Source organism: Carassius carassius, chromosome 5, assembly GCF_963082965.1.
Source record: "Carassius carassius chromosome 5, fCarCar2.1, whole genome shotgun sequence".
Classification (NCBI taxonomy): Eukaryota; Metazoa; Chordata; class Actinopteri; order Cypriniformes; family Cyprinidae; genus Carassius; species Carassius carassius.
In genome coordinates this window covers 13,985,716-14,002,343 of record NC_081759.1, presented here as the reverse complement: position 1 = coordinate 14,002,343, position 16,628 = coordinate 13,985,716, and the positions used below count along the sequence as shown (strand labels likewise).

The 16,628-nt window shown below is 37.2% G+C and overlaps 1 protein-coding gene across 3 annotated transcripts in view; it reads left to right on the top strand.

Moving 5' to 3' along the window:
- LOC132140808 (microtubule-associated serine/threonine-protein kinase 4-like) overlaps window positions 1–16,628 on the top strand; it is a 190,020-nt gene that overhangs the window by 60,621 nt on the left and 112,771 nt on the right. The window lies entirely within an intron of this gene.

Sequence of the window (16,628 nt, the reverse complement as noted above, 5' to 3'; positions counted from 1 at the left end):
AATAAAAAAAAGTTTAAATATGTTCAAGTATATTATTACAAGTAATTATGTATATGCAAGTCCTCCATGAACATACATTCTGTTGATGACTTGGACTGGCTCCATCTACATCCAATGTTTCATCCTTAAAGGACAACAAATGTAACAAGTAGTAGTACAATAATAAAGATATTAAATAAAATGAAACTGCATATGTTATGCACAAAAAATTTAAAGTGATCTTTTACCAATTGATAAGTTTAACTTATAAAGTTTTCTGTTTCTGGTCTGAATAGAGCTTCTTGCAAAAAACAGTGTCAATGTGCCAGATGGTGATTTTTATTATTATTTTGTTTTGTGTTTATATGAAATCAGGGTTACAATGTACGTGACACAAAAGTTTGACGTGTAACACTATAGGCAAATGCTGAAGCATTTTATGGTGGATGATCATAAAATATATACAAAGTTAAACAATCCCAAACTAGTAAAGTGTCTTTACTATTGACCTTTTAAAAGGAGTTCATTAGCTACCATTATGTACCGTGCAAATTAAAAAAGAAAGTGTAGATAAATACTTTACATTATCATTTGTAATCATCATCCCACATGTTTGAATGGAAATGACACTTGAACGGTTTCTTACCATGCTCAAAATTGAAAAACAATATTAATATTTAATGCTTAAGAAAAGTACAATAATACTGGAATCTGCATACATGACACACAGGTCACTTATTATTAGTTATGTTACTGAAAAGGGAAATTACATACCAATGCACGTGATCCTGATCCACTTCTCTTAATCGACTTAAACAAAACTTGAAACTTGTCCAAGGTTTCCACTTTCTCAGTTAAGTCTGTGTCAATAAATTCATTAAAATCAGTGTTAAATTTTAAAATTCGGTGGTACTCTGCAGCACAGGGGAGGAGACATTTGGAAGAATCAATTATTTCTGCTGCACTCTTGAGATGCTGCAATTTTTTGCATATCTCCTTTTCATCAAGTAGTACAGCCACCAGTGTTTTTGGAGTGTCCTCCATTTGAAGCTGCAAAAGGGCAAACAAAAACACCAATCTGTTATATAATGTTAAAGGAGTAGTTAACAAGCTGTGTTAGAATGAACAATATCCATTTATTTACGAAAATATCAAGCTAACATAATACATTTCCGAGATAAACCTAAAGCAATATTTTGATCTCCGAAAACCTGTCGTTCATTTTCAATGAAGAGTCTTCCTGAATGAGGTATGTCATACTATAACTATTTCTGCCATATATTGGTATATGAAAAATAAAATAAAAAAAATTATATATATATATATATATATATATATATATATATATATATATATATATATATATATATATATATATATACACACACACACACATATATATATATATATATATATATATATATATATATATATATATATATATATATATATATATATATATATATATATATATATATATTAAAAGTAGTGTGCTAGTACGCGATTCCGAATCTGTTTGTCTCGATTTTGTTTTATATTTTAAGAGAAGTGACAATCCCGGGGGAGCGCGAGACACTGAGCACCCCAAGGGATCTGCGCTTCTCTTAAAATGATGTTGAAAACAACACAACCTGTGTTGAGGACAACACATTTTGTGTTACTTTTAACTCAACAAGGTGTTATTTCTGCTAATTTTCTACACACCGATGTGTTATCATTACACAATTTGTGTCAATTATGTACACGAAATGACACAAACTGTGTTAAAATAGTCAAATTCCTTTTTGAAATGAAGACGTAACGTAACGTACTCGAATGTCGAAGTCAATCAATTTTTTTTACCGTTACCTTGATAAATCATATTATTATTTAAGGGCATTTAACTACACATTTATAAATTCTGTTGTTTAATGAAAGAGAGGCGACGGATAGCAATGGTTAACGTCACCACTTTGTCAAACCTGTTAACGAGCTGCAGTGTTTTATCAGACATCATGCCATTTGCAACAAATCAAACAAAGTACTCGTTAAAAACGAGTTCTCTCCAGAGAGTGATGGACAAACTTACCAAAGTGTGTGAGGAGAATTAAAAATAATTTGTGAAGCACTAACGTTAACTATCAGACGCGGTTGCTGCCTTGTTCAACACTGTCTTTGGGGCCAAACGGAAAATACCCACACACAGTAGAGGTCGCTAACAAAATGCTCATTTGACCGTCTAAAAAACAACAATAAAATACATTTGACAACTTATATTTGCTGTTTCTAATAAAAAATAAGCCGAAATACCTGACGTGTGCATCCAAGTCGTCCATCAATGGAAAAAGAGGCGCGAACTTGCTTCTTGAGGCGGGAGTGACGTTGCAGCAATGTGATTGGATGATAGTTAACACATATTGTGTTGGACACACTGTGTTGTTTCTCCCTCTCACTATCCTTTTCTTTTTACACATGATCAACTTAAAATTACACAAAATGTGTTAAAATAGCCATAACACAAAAAATTTGTTATTAATTAACACATCCTTTTTGAGAGTGCAGGAACTTTTTTCCCCCCCCAGACCTGTTGCTTTATGCGTTTCCACCGCGGTCTAAAGTACCGGGAAGATTAGGCAAATAGTCTGGTGACGTAGGTCTGCGCACGTTTCTCAATACAAAGTATGCACATTTTTTACTTTCATCCTCGGTAGTTCAGACTAGTGATGGGAAGTTCGGATCATTTTACCGACTCTGACCTTTGAGTCTTGTTCAGCAAAATGAACAAATCTTTTTTCGAGTCATTTCATTCATTTGTACATTTTAGCAAAATGTAATTAATGTTATGTGTTACTTCCCCAACACATCTAGTTCTTACGCAAACATTGATCACACTACAAACAATACAAAACTAAAATGCTATAAGATACAGTAAAGATTAATTAATTTTTTACCTGGGTCTTCAGTCTGTGATTAGCTCACCTCACCTCTTGTCTGACAAGTCTTCGGGTTCAATTCATTCCTTAATCACGTGACAAGCCCCATATGCTAAAACCAATGCAGTACGAGCCAGAAAGAGAATTGATTAGATCATCTTATGAGTCTTTCGGGTGAGTCGTTCCTTAATCACGTGACAGACCCATATGCTTAACCAATGCAGTCTGAGCTGGAAAGAGAATTGATTAGATCATCTTATGAGTCTTTTGGGTCGAGTCGTTCCTTAATCATGTGACAGCCCCATGTGCTATTTCTGACATTTGTCACTGTGTTTTTATTACTGTTTCTTCAGGATCTGTGGTGTGTTATAGTCCTGCAACGACGCGTCGACGTCATCGATTACGTCGACTACAAAAATACGTCGACGTGCGTGAAATGCGTCGACGCGTCACACTGTTTACATCTCGCGTAATGGCATACTGGGAATGGAGAAAGTTGCATTCTATCACAAAAACAGAGACCACTGTTATCAAAAGTATGGGAATACTTTAAACAGAGGCCAAATAAAATGGCCCTTTGTTCCCTTTGCAAAACCGATATGGTGTACCACGGCAGCGCAACTGCGATGCACGAGCACCTCAGAGGAAAACATCCTGGCGCTCTCCGGAGTTACGGTTTAACTGGTTACCGTGTGATCTGGTGACCAACTTCATGGTTCAGGTATTTGCTGCAGATGTGATGGAACGACCGCAGCAGATTCGGCGATTCTAAAAGTACAAACTGATGTGATATTATTAAGTGTCTAATAAACGCAGACTTGCTCATTGCATGATTCTGATATTCTTGTAAAGATTACAAGTTATTGGTATGATCACCCGTAGCGGCTGAAGTAAGGATTAAATAAAAAATAAAGTAAGCCTGTGTTGGCGCGGGTTTCGAACATGCGTTAGGGGCCGTTCACATATCGCGCCAAAAACCGCTTTCTCCTTCTTTCCAAAGCGCTCGGGCAGTTGCGCCCCTGGGATGTCTGCCATTGCTAAGCAACTATGACATACTCTCTCCATGAAGACGTGGAAATTTCAGCAAAGGATAAATGGATTTGCAGCACTAAAAATCGCTTGCAGTAGCTCTGCTACTAAATTTATTTCAAAATGGCAATTCATATACAGCTATGATCAGCAGTTCCTTCATCTTAGCTGAGCTTTCAACGTTGTTACGGGAAAGGATGAAACTGATTGGTTAGCTCTTGTCACATGACCCGCGATGCGCTTGCGGCATTCTGAAAAGTTGAGATGTTTTTAACTCGATGCGGTGTGGACGCGCCTGTTTTTGCGTGCGCGTTGCTTCCATTATGAGCGCGCATACCACGCACCTACATTGAAAATGACGAACTTGAGCACGCAAAAGACGCGATATGTGAACGGCTCCTTAAAAGACAGCGGGCCGCGAGACAACAGTCACAGACCACCGAGCTACCCACAATCACTGGAAACCATGCTAAACCATAGCAGAACCCGGACTACATTTTATGGTTTGTGATGCTAGAGAACATTTCATGACGTCTCAGACAACTGTAAATTTGTGGCTACTGTGGTTTAATTATAAGCGCTATCGTAAACTCTTATTTACCATAATTAAATAAATTTTTTCTTGCCTCTTTATTTTTGTATACTGTAAAAACTTCAACCACATTGGTTGAAAATTAATAAAGGTTGAAATATTATATTAGAAGTTGTACTTAAATATTTTTTGTAAAGTTATCCAAAGGATTCATTAGCTAATAAAAAAAAGAACATTAGATTAATAATTTATTGTAATAAAAAAATCGTTAGAGTAGTCGACTAATCGGGAAAAAAATAATCGTTAGATTAGTCGACAGAAAAAATAATCGTTAGTTGCAGCTCTAGTGTGTTATTATTTTATAAATAAATAAAACCCTGTTATAAATAAAATATTGATAAATTTGTCTTTTTGACTGTAAACAAGTGGGTAAGTGAGTAAACAAGATGATTTTCACATAATTTAGAAAGAAAAATTCCAGGCTACAAGCTCCAGTTCTCAAAAGTCCCGGGAACCAATGTTCTGTATGTGTTTTATGGCCTTATTCAAGTGATTTAACATTTTTAGTTTTTCACTCACCACGCATATTTTTTTTTGTTGCAAAAATACAATCATGTAAATACATGCTGCTCACAAATTATTATAGCCCAGTTTGTGCTGATTACAGTGAGATTAGACTTTACCCATTTAGATATTTATAAGAAACTGAAAAAAGCACAAATGTCAGGGGATGACAAAATTTCTCCAGGCCCCAAAAATACCCTTAGACTCCAGAGGGTTAAAAAGAAATATAGGCAATATATTACAGAAAGCTTGAAATGTCTACTTTTAAACAAAAATATTAAAATCAAAATAAATAGCTATACTCTCCGATTATGTAATCTCCGATTATGTAATCTCTCTGGCGTTCATGGCAAGTCGGCATCGACAACTTCATATTTACAGCGACACAGAAAACACCAGTTTATTACTAAACAATTAAATGTCTTCTTTCTAATTTAGACACATTCATAATCATTACTTTAACCCGTTCTTTGTGGCAAGCTTTAGGCCTATGTGTGCGGTCATAACGCTTATTATCCTATAGCAGGCTATAGCCTATTTAAGTAAGTAAATTAATATAAAGGGGTGACGCATTTACTACTTTTAAAAAATGCGGGTCAGGAAGCGGGTCTGGTACAATATTTTCCTTTTCTTTTTTTGCAGTCCGAGTTGTGGGCGGGTTAGTTTAAAACGTCGGTCGGGTGCGAGTTGTTTATATATTGACCCGCGCATCACTGATAACCAATAATTATAATAAAAAATAATAATAAGTACTATGCACCCATTTGTAAGGAAGGTTGTAAATTAAATAATTACTCTGGCCAATGTTGTCACGTCACGTGACAAAAGAACGAACGACTCGAAAGATGAACGAACCAATTCTCTTTCTGGCTCAATACTGCATTGGTTTAACATATGGGTATGTCACATGATTAAGGAACGAGTCAAAAACCCGATAGACCCGAACGATGAACTAATCAATTCTCTTTCCGGCTCAAGACTGCATTGACTGACACAGGTGAATTACTACTAACAGAACAGAACCTATAGAATATTGCGCATTTGCGACTGAACGAATCACCCCCCGAGATGACTCTTTCTTCCCGAGTCACATTAAAAATTAGTTAAAAATAAACGAATCATTCAAGAACGACACATCACTATTTCGGACTTTGCGCATTCGACTTGGGAGTGTGATGTCCGCGACGAAGCAAATCCGGTAGTTCTTGATAACATCAGTTAGCTCACCTTGGCTACTGCAATTTTCCTCGCTGTACATTTACAATAATACGAAATGGGATATCAGACACCACTGCCTCCTTTTTAATGCCTATTTTAACATAGATAAATTGAATACAGACCAAAGATTACCTGTTAGATTTACCCAAAACGAATTATATTTTATGTTTAACCACTAAAGAGACATCAGAGCCAGTGGCACATATCAGAAGGTCTAGCTGAGTTGAGAGTGCTCTCGGTGTATACATGAGGACTGAGCTCTCGCTGATCGCGTGGAGCTCACTGTCTCTGAAATCGGCGAGAAACATTTTTAAATAGGCGCTGTCTTTATAAATAAACCACAAATTTGAGTTTTAAACTAGAGATGTTCTGATGTTCCGATACAGAGTACTGATCCGATACCTGGGTGTGTATCTGTATATACAGCTGTATATACTACTAGCCCTGTGTAAATTGCTAGAATTATTTTATGGTGTGCTTCAGACTTATCTCTTAATAAAACAAGAACAAATACATGGTGAACTACTGTATTTATTACAGTATTTTTATCATCTGACATGAATTTGACAATAATATTATTTATTTTCTTAAGCGAAAAAGAACTTCAAATGCAGCCAAAAATCTAACACCGCAAACTAAAAAAGGTATTTTAGTTTTACAACCCGAATTCCGGAAAAGTTGGGACGTTTTTTAAATTTTAATAAAATGAAAACTAAAGGAATTTCAAATCACATGAGCCAATATTTTATTCACAATAGAACATAGATAACGTAGCAAATGTTTAAACTGAGAAATTTTACACTTTTATCCACTTAATTAGCTCATTTAAAATTTAATGCCTGCTACAGGTCTCAAAAAAGTTGGCACGGGGGCAACAAATGGCTAAAAAAGCAAGCAGTTTTGAAAAGATTCAGCTGGGAGAACATCTAGTGATTAATTAAGTTAATTGATATCAGGTCTGTAACATGATTAGCTATAAAAGCTTTGTCTTAGAGAAGCAGAGTCTCTCAGAAGTAAAGATGGGCAGTGGCTCTCCAATCTGTGAAAGACTGCGTAAAAAAATTGTGGAAAACTTTAAAAACAATGTTCCTCAACGTCAAATTGCAAAGGCTTTGCAAATCTCATCATCTACAGTGCATAACATCATCAAAAGATTCAGAGAAACTGGAGAAATCTCTGTGCGTAAGGGACAAGGCCGGAGACCTTTATTGGATGCCCGTGGTCTTCGGGCTCTCAGACGACACTGCATCACTCATCGGCATGATTGTGTCAATGACATTACTAAATGGGCCCAGGAATACTTTCAGAAACCACTGTCGGTAAACACAATCCGCCGTGCCATCAGCAGATGCCAACTAAAGCTCTATCATACAAAAAGGAAGCCATATGTGAACATGATCCAGAAGCGCCGTCGTGTCCTGTGGGCCAAGGCTCATTTAAAATGGACTATTTCAAAGTGGAATAGTGTTTTATGGTCAGACGAGTCCAAATTTGACATTCTTGTTGGAAATCACGGACGCCGTGTCCTCCGGGCTAAAGAGGAGAGAGACCTTCCAGCATGTTATCAGCGTTCAGTTCAAAAGCCAGCATCTCTGATGGTATGGGGGTGCATAAGTGCATACGGTATGGGCAGCTTGCATGTTTTGGAAGGCTCTGTGAATGCTGAAAGGTATATAAAGGTTTTAGAGCAACATATGCTTCCCTCCAAACAACGTCTATTTCAGGGAAGGCCTTGTTTATTTCAGCAGGACAATGCAAAACCACATACTGCAGCTATAACAACAGCATGGCTTCGTCGTAGAAGAGTCCGGGTGCTAACCTGGCCTGCCTGCAGTCCAGATCTTTCACCTATAGAGAACATTTGGCGCATCATTAAACGAAAAATACGTCAAAGACGACCACGAACTCTTCAGCAGCTGGAAATCTATATAAGGCAAGAATGGGACCAAATTCCAACAGCAAAACTCCAGCAACTCATAGCCTCAATGCCCAGATGTCTTCAAACTGTTTTGAAAAGAAAAGGAGATGCTACACCATGGTAAACATGCCCCGTCCCAACTATTTTGAGACCTGTAGCAGAAATCAAAATTGAAATGAGCTCATTTTGTGCATAAAATTGTAAACTTTCTCAGTTTAAACATTTGCTATGTTATCTATGTTCTATTGTGAATAAAATATTGGCTCATGTGATTGGAAAGTCTTTTAGTTTTCATTTTATTCAAATTTAAAAAACGTCCCAACTTTTCCGGAATTCGGGTTGTACAATATAACTGTATAAAAGACTGCAACAAATAAGTCTAGGAATATAAAAAATGATATATTAATCAGATAATCTCTTTACAACAAAACAAGTAAAAAACAAGCAACCAACATATTATTATTATTATTACTACATAGAGACATAGCTAAATCTACTGTAGGCCACAACAGTAGCTTAATATATTGTCAATTTACTCACGTTAAACCGAACATTTATTTTGATGGGTTGCCATTTTGAGTGTCTGTGTTTATGATATGACAGTTTTCTCAAATGAAATGGTAAATTCTCATGAAGTGACTGTTTATTCGTTTGTGTCCTCACATAGTGACACACGGCAGAGACTACACAACAGCGAGCTCCCGCGCATCTGCGCCCATCACCCACATAGATGTAGAATTTGCAGGAGTAATATTTGAATAGTATTTTTCAGTTTAATATTCACAGACACTAGTACATATTTGACCACTGTCTGGAGCCCTGCACTTAGACTAACACGGAAGTGACTGAATGCAGCTGCGGCTACCGAGTACACTTGGGAGTCGGTAACTTACTACCGTTAATACAGAGATGCTGGTATCATCACATTTTTACATTTTCAGCACCAACTTGGTAGTGAAGTGCTAGTACTTGTGGCATTCCTAGTTGCCGTTTTACTGTCTGGTTGGTCCAGTATGAAATACTGCTAAACAGCAGACATACTGCTAACCACTGATCTATAATATAGAAGCGACTTCACTGTGCGTTGGCAGTTTAGAACACGATGAGCGATCCAGTTATATATAGATCAATGCTGCTAACGCGTTTTCATTTCTTCTTCGCTGCTCTAAACAGGGGTTGCTTGTGGCAACACAGCACAACTTCCTGTGTTTGCAATGCATTCTGAGCAGCGAAGAAGAACCGTGCAGCGGTCATAACTAGGTCTCGTTTAAGAAAATTGTATCGGATCGGTATATGGGTTCATGTACTTGCCGATGCCAGAATTTGTTGTGGTATCGGTGATATTTCCGATACTAGTATTGGAATCGGAACAACTCTATTTTAAACAACTACATTCTCGCCTGAAATACTTTTAAAATTACATTTCATGACACAACAACAGTAATATTTAGAAAATGATCCGAATAAATGGTGGTTGAAATCACAATGCTGTGTGAACTCACCCAATCAGCATGTTTAGCACCCAAGTCCCACCCCCGAAAGTTCCGGTACTTTGAAAAAGTACTACATCGCCAGCAGGGACTTTTTGAGGGGCATTTTTTTTTTTTTACCCGGAACTCTATTTAGTTCCTGGTTCCTGGGTCAAGTTCCTGCTGTGGAAACGCGGCTATAGTATCCTACAATTTTCATAGTCATGAAAATGAAGAAAACTTTTTGAATGAGAAGGTGTGTCCAAACTTTTGGTCTGTACTGTGTGTGTGTGTGTGTATGTATGTCTGTATGTGTATATATATATATATATATATATATATATATATATATATATATATATATATATAAATATATATATAAATATAAATAATAATTATTAACAAAATATTTTAGTTTGTCATGTATATTTTTTTAATTCAATCAGATAAAATTTTAACCTGTCATATGGTCATGTTACAAAGTGCCTCTCATGTTACAGTGTACCCCACCCATGTTATCACATTTCACTTCAATTTTTTGAGGGTAGATAAAGAAAAATCTATACACTGTAATTATGAGACAAAGCAACATATTTATACTAGACAAGTGTAAAATTACTGTGAAAAAAAATTATATTCTGAACCCCGTGTGGATGTACACAAACTGAGAAAGTCAAAAGTGATACTTTGTGCCTGTCTCTCCACTGCTTCTCGCCTATTTTTTTAAGGTAAGAGTGTGCGCTCTGATATGCTCTAGAGCCCCTTTCGTGATACTTTGTTGTCATACATTGATCAGTCTGTTCAGCGCTGCTTCAATCCGAACACACCTGTTAGAATGACCTCTAATGTGTTTATTTATAAATGGGCATTGGATGTAGAAAAACAAGACAATTTTATTTTTATATAATTTTTATATAACTGCAATTTAAATATATTATTTCTATAGGCTATACGAAAAAAGACAAAAAAGTACAAAATAAATAGGCCGAAAAAGCTGATCTATAACAAGTTAAATGGTAGTATTATAGTCAAAAAATTGTACTTTCAAAAAAAAAAAAAAAAAACTATCGTTATAATCACTGAGGCTGTATAGATTGTGAAATTAATTTCTTTCTTGCATTGTACTTGCATCTGCGCTTTGTTGTTTATGATGAGAGAATTTGCAGAAGTCATTCAGAACTCGGGTGCGCTCAAAACTGATGAGTTTCAACCATGACTCATCTAAAAGCCTCTGATTGGCCATTGTATTCCTAAGCTCATTGTGTGTGATTGGTTAAAATGCGCAACAATGTAAAACAATCTAAAAATGAAATATAATGCAACATGAGCAGATCTTAATTTGATGCCACATTCTACACTGTCTGTTCATTTTCACTTTGTCAGCAACAGACCTAAGGCCATCCTTAAAAATGTTCTTGTTTGCCGTAACCCGACCGACCCTGTCAATTTAGGACCGACTCAATTTTTTTTTTTTTTTTTTTAACGGATGTCACACTATGCCTGCGCTTCGGCTCATATTCTCATTCACTGTCAGAGTCAACGGTCGCGCTTGGTAATGATGGCTGCGGCTGCAGTCAACAAAATGTTCGTGGTCACTGTTCAAAGCCATACGGGTTTGGGCACCATAATACATCTAAAAAATTATTTAAAACAGCTCGACACCGCTTTAACTTGACACGAAGTTCCGGAAAAACTGTGCCCAGATCTTTTCCCATCCCTTCTCCCGTCTAGTCTAAAACCATGTCCGTGTCGACTGTCACTATGTTCGAAAATCTATTGCATGAATCAACCAACACAAGTTTCAAAAACGAAAATAGGAAATTGATTTTAACGACCTTCTCTCGGAGCGCGTCCAGGTTTTTTTGTTTTTGTTTTTGTTTTTTTTGGAGCGCGTCCAGCTTTTTTTTGTTTTGTTTTTTTGGAACACGCATCACACAGCAACTGCAGCTTCGGACCAGGGATGGAAATTACCTTTTTTTCCACCGGCCACTGTGGCTGCTGGATTTCAAAATCTACCTGCCACTTTCTTGTTTTTAACCGACAATGTGTAACTGCGTGTGAAAATTAATACTACAAGATCTACAATACTTAAGCAGTTTATTTAATCTCAAGTCTCAATGAAATACTGACATTTTCTCTTTTAGTGATGCTCAAAAATGCTGCCTATCTAGGCAGCTTACTAGGTTTTGAAACAGCCGACTCTTGCTGCTCATTCTCATTCTCTCAACTCTGTAGCCCAACCTAGATGATACACTGCACTTTTCATACGCATTAATAATGTTGTATTTAATTCCAAAGGAAAGGATTCACCAGTATTTGTATGTGTAAGTGTTTTTTTTTTTTTTGTGGTTGAGGGAACACGTGGGAAAAGTCCCCTGTTCAACACTATCACTGAAAGAAATCTCGTCAAACGTGTAGTGATACAATGTTGTTTCTACATAACTTACAACCCTCTACGGACACCTTTGGCAATTGAATCGCAATTGGCTTGTAATTATTTTAGTTTACTCGCCAGTCAGTCAAGCTTTATAATAATCAAGTGTCATTTAAGAATAGAACTTTAGTAATTAGAAGTAAACTTGATAACCATGTTTGAATGTTTATTAGTCGTTTTAACTGAACATTTTAACTGGACTGGTGGTGGTGCTTTTTTGGTCATTCAGTGTTTCTGTAAAAAAAATAATAAAATTGGGAAAAAAACCTTACAAAACTCCTGATAAGATAATAATAATAATAATACGATTCCTACTAATAAAAACTATAAAACACACTTAGGATTACTAAGGATTAATGAGCTGCTGGATTCATGAATATTAATTAGGTTTTGTGTGTTCGCTCGAACTGATTTGCTGAAATCAAAACAGGGACGATAATGGATGAGCGCCAGCCAATGAGATTGTCGTTCATGCATTAACTCCACCCACTACCGGAAAACCCAGCTGTTCTTAAAAGCTGAAGTCTTCCATAGGAACGCCGTTATTTTGACAGGAAAATACAACAAATAATATTGTTTAAATGTAGCGAGTCAATCCCCTCTCTCTCTGACTCTCTTTATGTGAGTGTGATAGAAAGCGACGGCAATTTGTGCTCCTTAAAACTAGAGTTTACGGTACATCATACAGGTGCGTTGCGGATCCATTGAGGGAAAAAAAGCACAGATCGTCTGACGGAGAGTCAGAGAGTGTTCGCGTCAGAGTGTTCGCGAGTGAAAATATCTGTGCTAAACTTAGCCTCCAACAAACACACTGGCGAGTAAAATCAGAGAATTTATTAGCCATTGGCTCATATTAGACATAATTTAGTAGCCAGAAGGAAGATTTAGTCGCATATGAGAGTGATTTACTCGCAATGTAGAGGGTTGACTTACTAGCCACAGAGCTAACTTCTGAAAAAGTACTTGAAGACTGGAAATAAAATGCATCCCCCGGACAGCAGTTATTAGACACGCGACCGATAATACTGTTTGTTAGTTTACTTATTATTAAAAACAAAAAGACAAACACAAAGACAAACACAAACTGTCCATATAATCTAAAATGTTGCAGAATGCTGGAGGAAAATGAACTTACCGGGGTCTGACAGAGACGTGACAGTATGCAGAAACTTGTGCGCGAAGACAAATTAAACTCGTCACGTGATCTTGTATATCATGTGCGCGTGCTATAAAACGTACTGTAAATAACCAACAAATATATCACTCCGCCAGAGGCACTTACTTCAGCTGCAAACACTGTACTGAGAACAACGCCACCGTTTCGAGCCCGGTTTACACCGCCTTTCTCCACGGAGCTGCTTCTGATGATATTACACTTCATTGCGTATTGTACACACACCAGGGATGAAAATGAACTTTTTTTTTGTCCACCGACCGGGTGAAACAGTATGCTTTTTTTTTTTGAATTACCCGCCACGGTGGCCGGTAGGTGAAGCGAGTTTACCCGCCACAACACAAACACACCCGCATTTGGCTGGTGGCGGGTGCTAATTTCCATCCCTGCTTCGGACACACGCATAACAGCAAATAATACTTCTGCACACTGAAAATAATCTAAGTTTTCTCCATAATTAGTCTACTTTAAATGTTTTAATTATAGACTATAGCCTACTTAGAATTATGAACTGAAATCACGAATTCTGTAGATGACCGTATGAATATAGTTATGGTGTGACATCATTACAGATAATGAGTTCAGACGGGAAACACTGCACCTCTCGTTGGTTTCATTTAAATTACATAGGGCTCAATATAAAATTGTTATTATTGTTTTTCTAATTAAATTGATTATTTTAAAAGTAGACATGTCCAGCTAGACATGGTTCGTCTGATGCATGAGCCTGGTTCATTTCTGACATTTCAGAAAAAAGTTAATGTAGACCGAGATGGCAGAAAGCACATCCTGTTGAGTTTTGTAAGGTTTTCGTGTTATTTAGGGTGATACGACCCAAACTGACGGAGCTGAAGCTCTTTCCCCTGTTATCGGGATGGAAGGTGTGGATCGGGATCCACCGATCGGAGAAGTGCAGACTACACTCTACAATATAAAGCTTCAGTTGCTGTTGTTTGTAATAGCAAATGAAAACATGTTAGGCTACCTGTGAGGTTTTTCTTAAATAGGCATAGAATAAAATTAGTAGGCTAAAAGTCTGCATATTTCAAGTCAATGTAGATCATATAGGCCTAAAGTAAAATTCAAATGTCATTGAATAAATTAATTTCTGTTTGGTCAAAAAAAAAAAAAAAAAAAAAAAAAAATATATATATATATATATATATATATAAAGCTTGCAAGCACCACTAGCAAAGAATTCGTAAGATTAATAAACTCTGCTGTCTGCCGCTTCTCTCCTGGTGAAAATTAACTGAGCTTGCGGTTGCCACTTGTCGGTGCAGTACAGAAGGGATGAAAGGGGCGTTTCAGCGCTGCCCACCCATTCAAACAAATATTAAAGCATAATCTCATTTTTTACCCACAAACAAAAATACGAAAAATCCAGTTAAATTTTCGTTTTCCGTTTCTTAAACAAAACGAAAAAAACGAAAATCAAACCGTTTCTCATTTATCTTTATTTATTTATAAATAGAAAATCAAATGACCAAAATATACACGGACCAATAAACATGTTTTTGACAAAGATTTAAATTTGTTTGTGGTCTATATAGCCTGCATCAAAATGAGGTTTGCAATTATGCGCCTGAAGGCATGGGTTGAAGACCCAGTCAGTGACGTCACGATATGCGAATTTGTTTAAATTCATACCTACGTCATCACCATCACCAGAATTTCCTTTTTTTTTTTTTACATTGAAACTTGAAAAAAAAAAAAATAGACCGACCTACCGACCCTTTTTAAAAAAAGAAAAATACTGTTACTGCAAGTCCCCATGGCCAGGGGAAGGCTAAGCCTTTCCCAGCCTTACACATGCCTACAGGTCCTTCTCAAAAAATTAGCATATTGTGATAAAGTTCATTATTTTCCATAATGTAATGATAAAAATTAAATTTTCATATATTTTAGATTCATTGCACACCAACTGAAATATTTCAGGTCTTTTATTGTTTTAATACTGATGATTTTGGCATACAGCTCATGAAAACCCAAAATTCCTATCTCAAAAAATTAGCATATTTCATCCGACCAATAAAAGAAAAGTGTTTTAATACAAAAAAAAGTCAACCTTCAAATAATTATGTTCAGTTATGCACTCAATACTTGGTCGGGAATCCTTTTGCAGAAATGACTGCTTCAATGCGGCGTGGCATGGAGGCAATCAGCCTGTGGCACTGCTGAGGTGTTATGGAGACCCAGGATGCTCCGATAGGGCCTTAAGCTCATCCAGAGTGTTGGGTCTTGCGTCTCTCAACTTTCTCTTCACAATATCCCACAGATTCTCTATGGGGTTCAGGTCAGGTGAGTTGGCAGGCCAATTGAGCACAGTAATACCATGGTCAGTAAACCATTTACCAGTGGTTTTGGCACTGTGAGCAGGTGCCAGGTCATGCCAGAAAACGAAATCTTCATCTCCATAAAGCTTTTCAGCAGATGGAAGCATGAAGTGCTCCAAAATCTCCTGATAGCTAGCTGCATTGACCCTGCCCTTGATAAAACACAGTGGACCAACACCAGCAGCTGACATGGCACCGCAGACCATCACTGACTGCGGGTACTTGACACTGGACTTCAGGCATTTTGGCATTTCCTTCTCCCCAGTCTTCCTCCAGACTCTGGCACCTTGATTTCCGAATGACATGCAAAATTTGCTTTCATCTGAAAAAGTACTTTGGACCACTGAGCAACAGTCCAGTGCTGCTTCTCTGTAGCCCAAAGTGGCTTGACCTGGGGAGTGTGGCACCTGTAGCCCATTTCCTGCACACGCCTGTGCACGGTGGCTCTGGATGTTTCTACTCCAGACTCAGTCCACTGCTTCCGCAGGTCCCCCAAGGTCTGGAATCGGTCCTTCTCCACAATCTTCCTCAGGGTCCGGTCACCTCTTCTCGTTGTGCAGCGTTTTTTGCCACACTTTTTCCTTCCCACAGACTTCCCACTGAGGTGCCTTGATACAGCACTCTGGGAACAGCCTATTCGTTCAGAAATTTCTTTCTGTGTCTTACCCTCTCGCTTGAGGGTGTCAATGATGGCCTTCTGGACAGCAGTCAGGTCGGCAGTCTTACCCATGATTGTGGTTTTGAGTAATGAACCAGGCTGGGAGTTTTTAAAAGCCTCAGGAATCTTTTGCAGGTGTTTAGAGTTAATTAGTTGATTCAGGTGATTAGGTTAATAGCTTGTTTAGAGAACTTTTTCATGATATGCTAATTTTTTGAGATAGGAATTTTGGGTTTTCATGAGCTCTATGCCAAAATCATCAGTATTAAAACAATAAAAGACCTGAAATATTTTAGTTGGTGTGCAATGAATCTAAAATATATGAAAGTTTAATTTTTATCATTACATTATGGAAAATAATGAACTTTATCACAATATGCTAATTTTTTGAGAAGGACCTGTAAT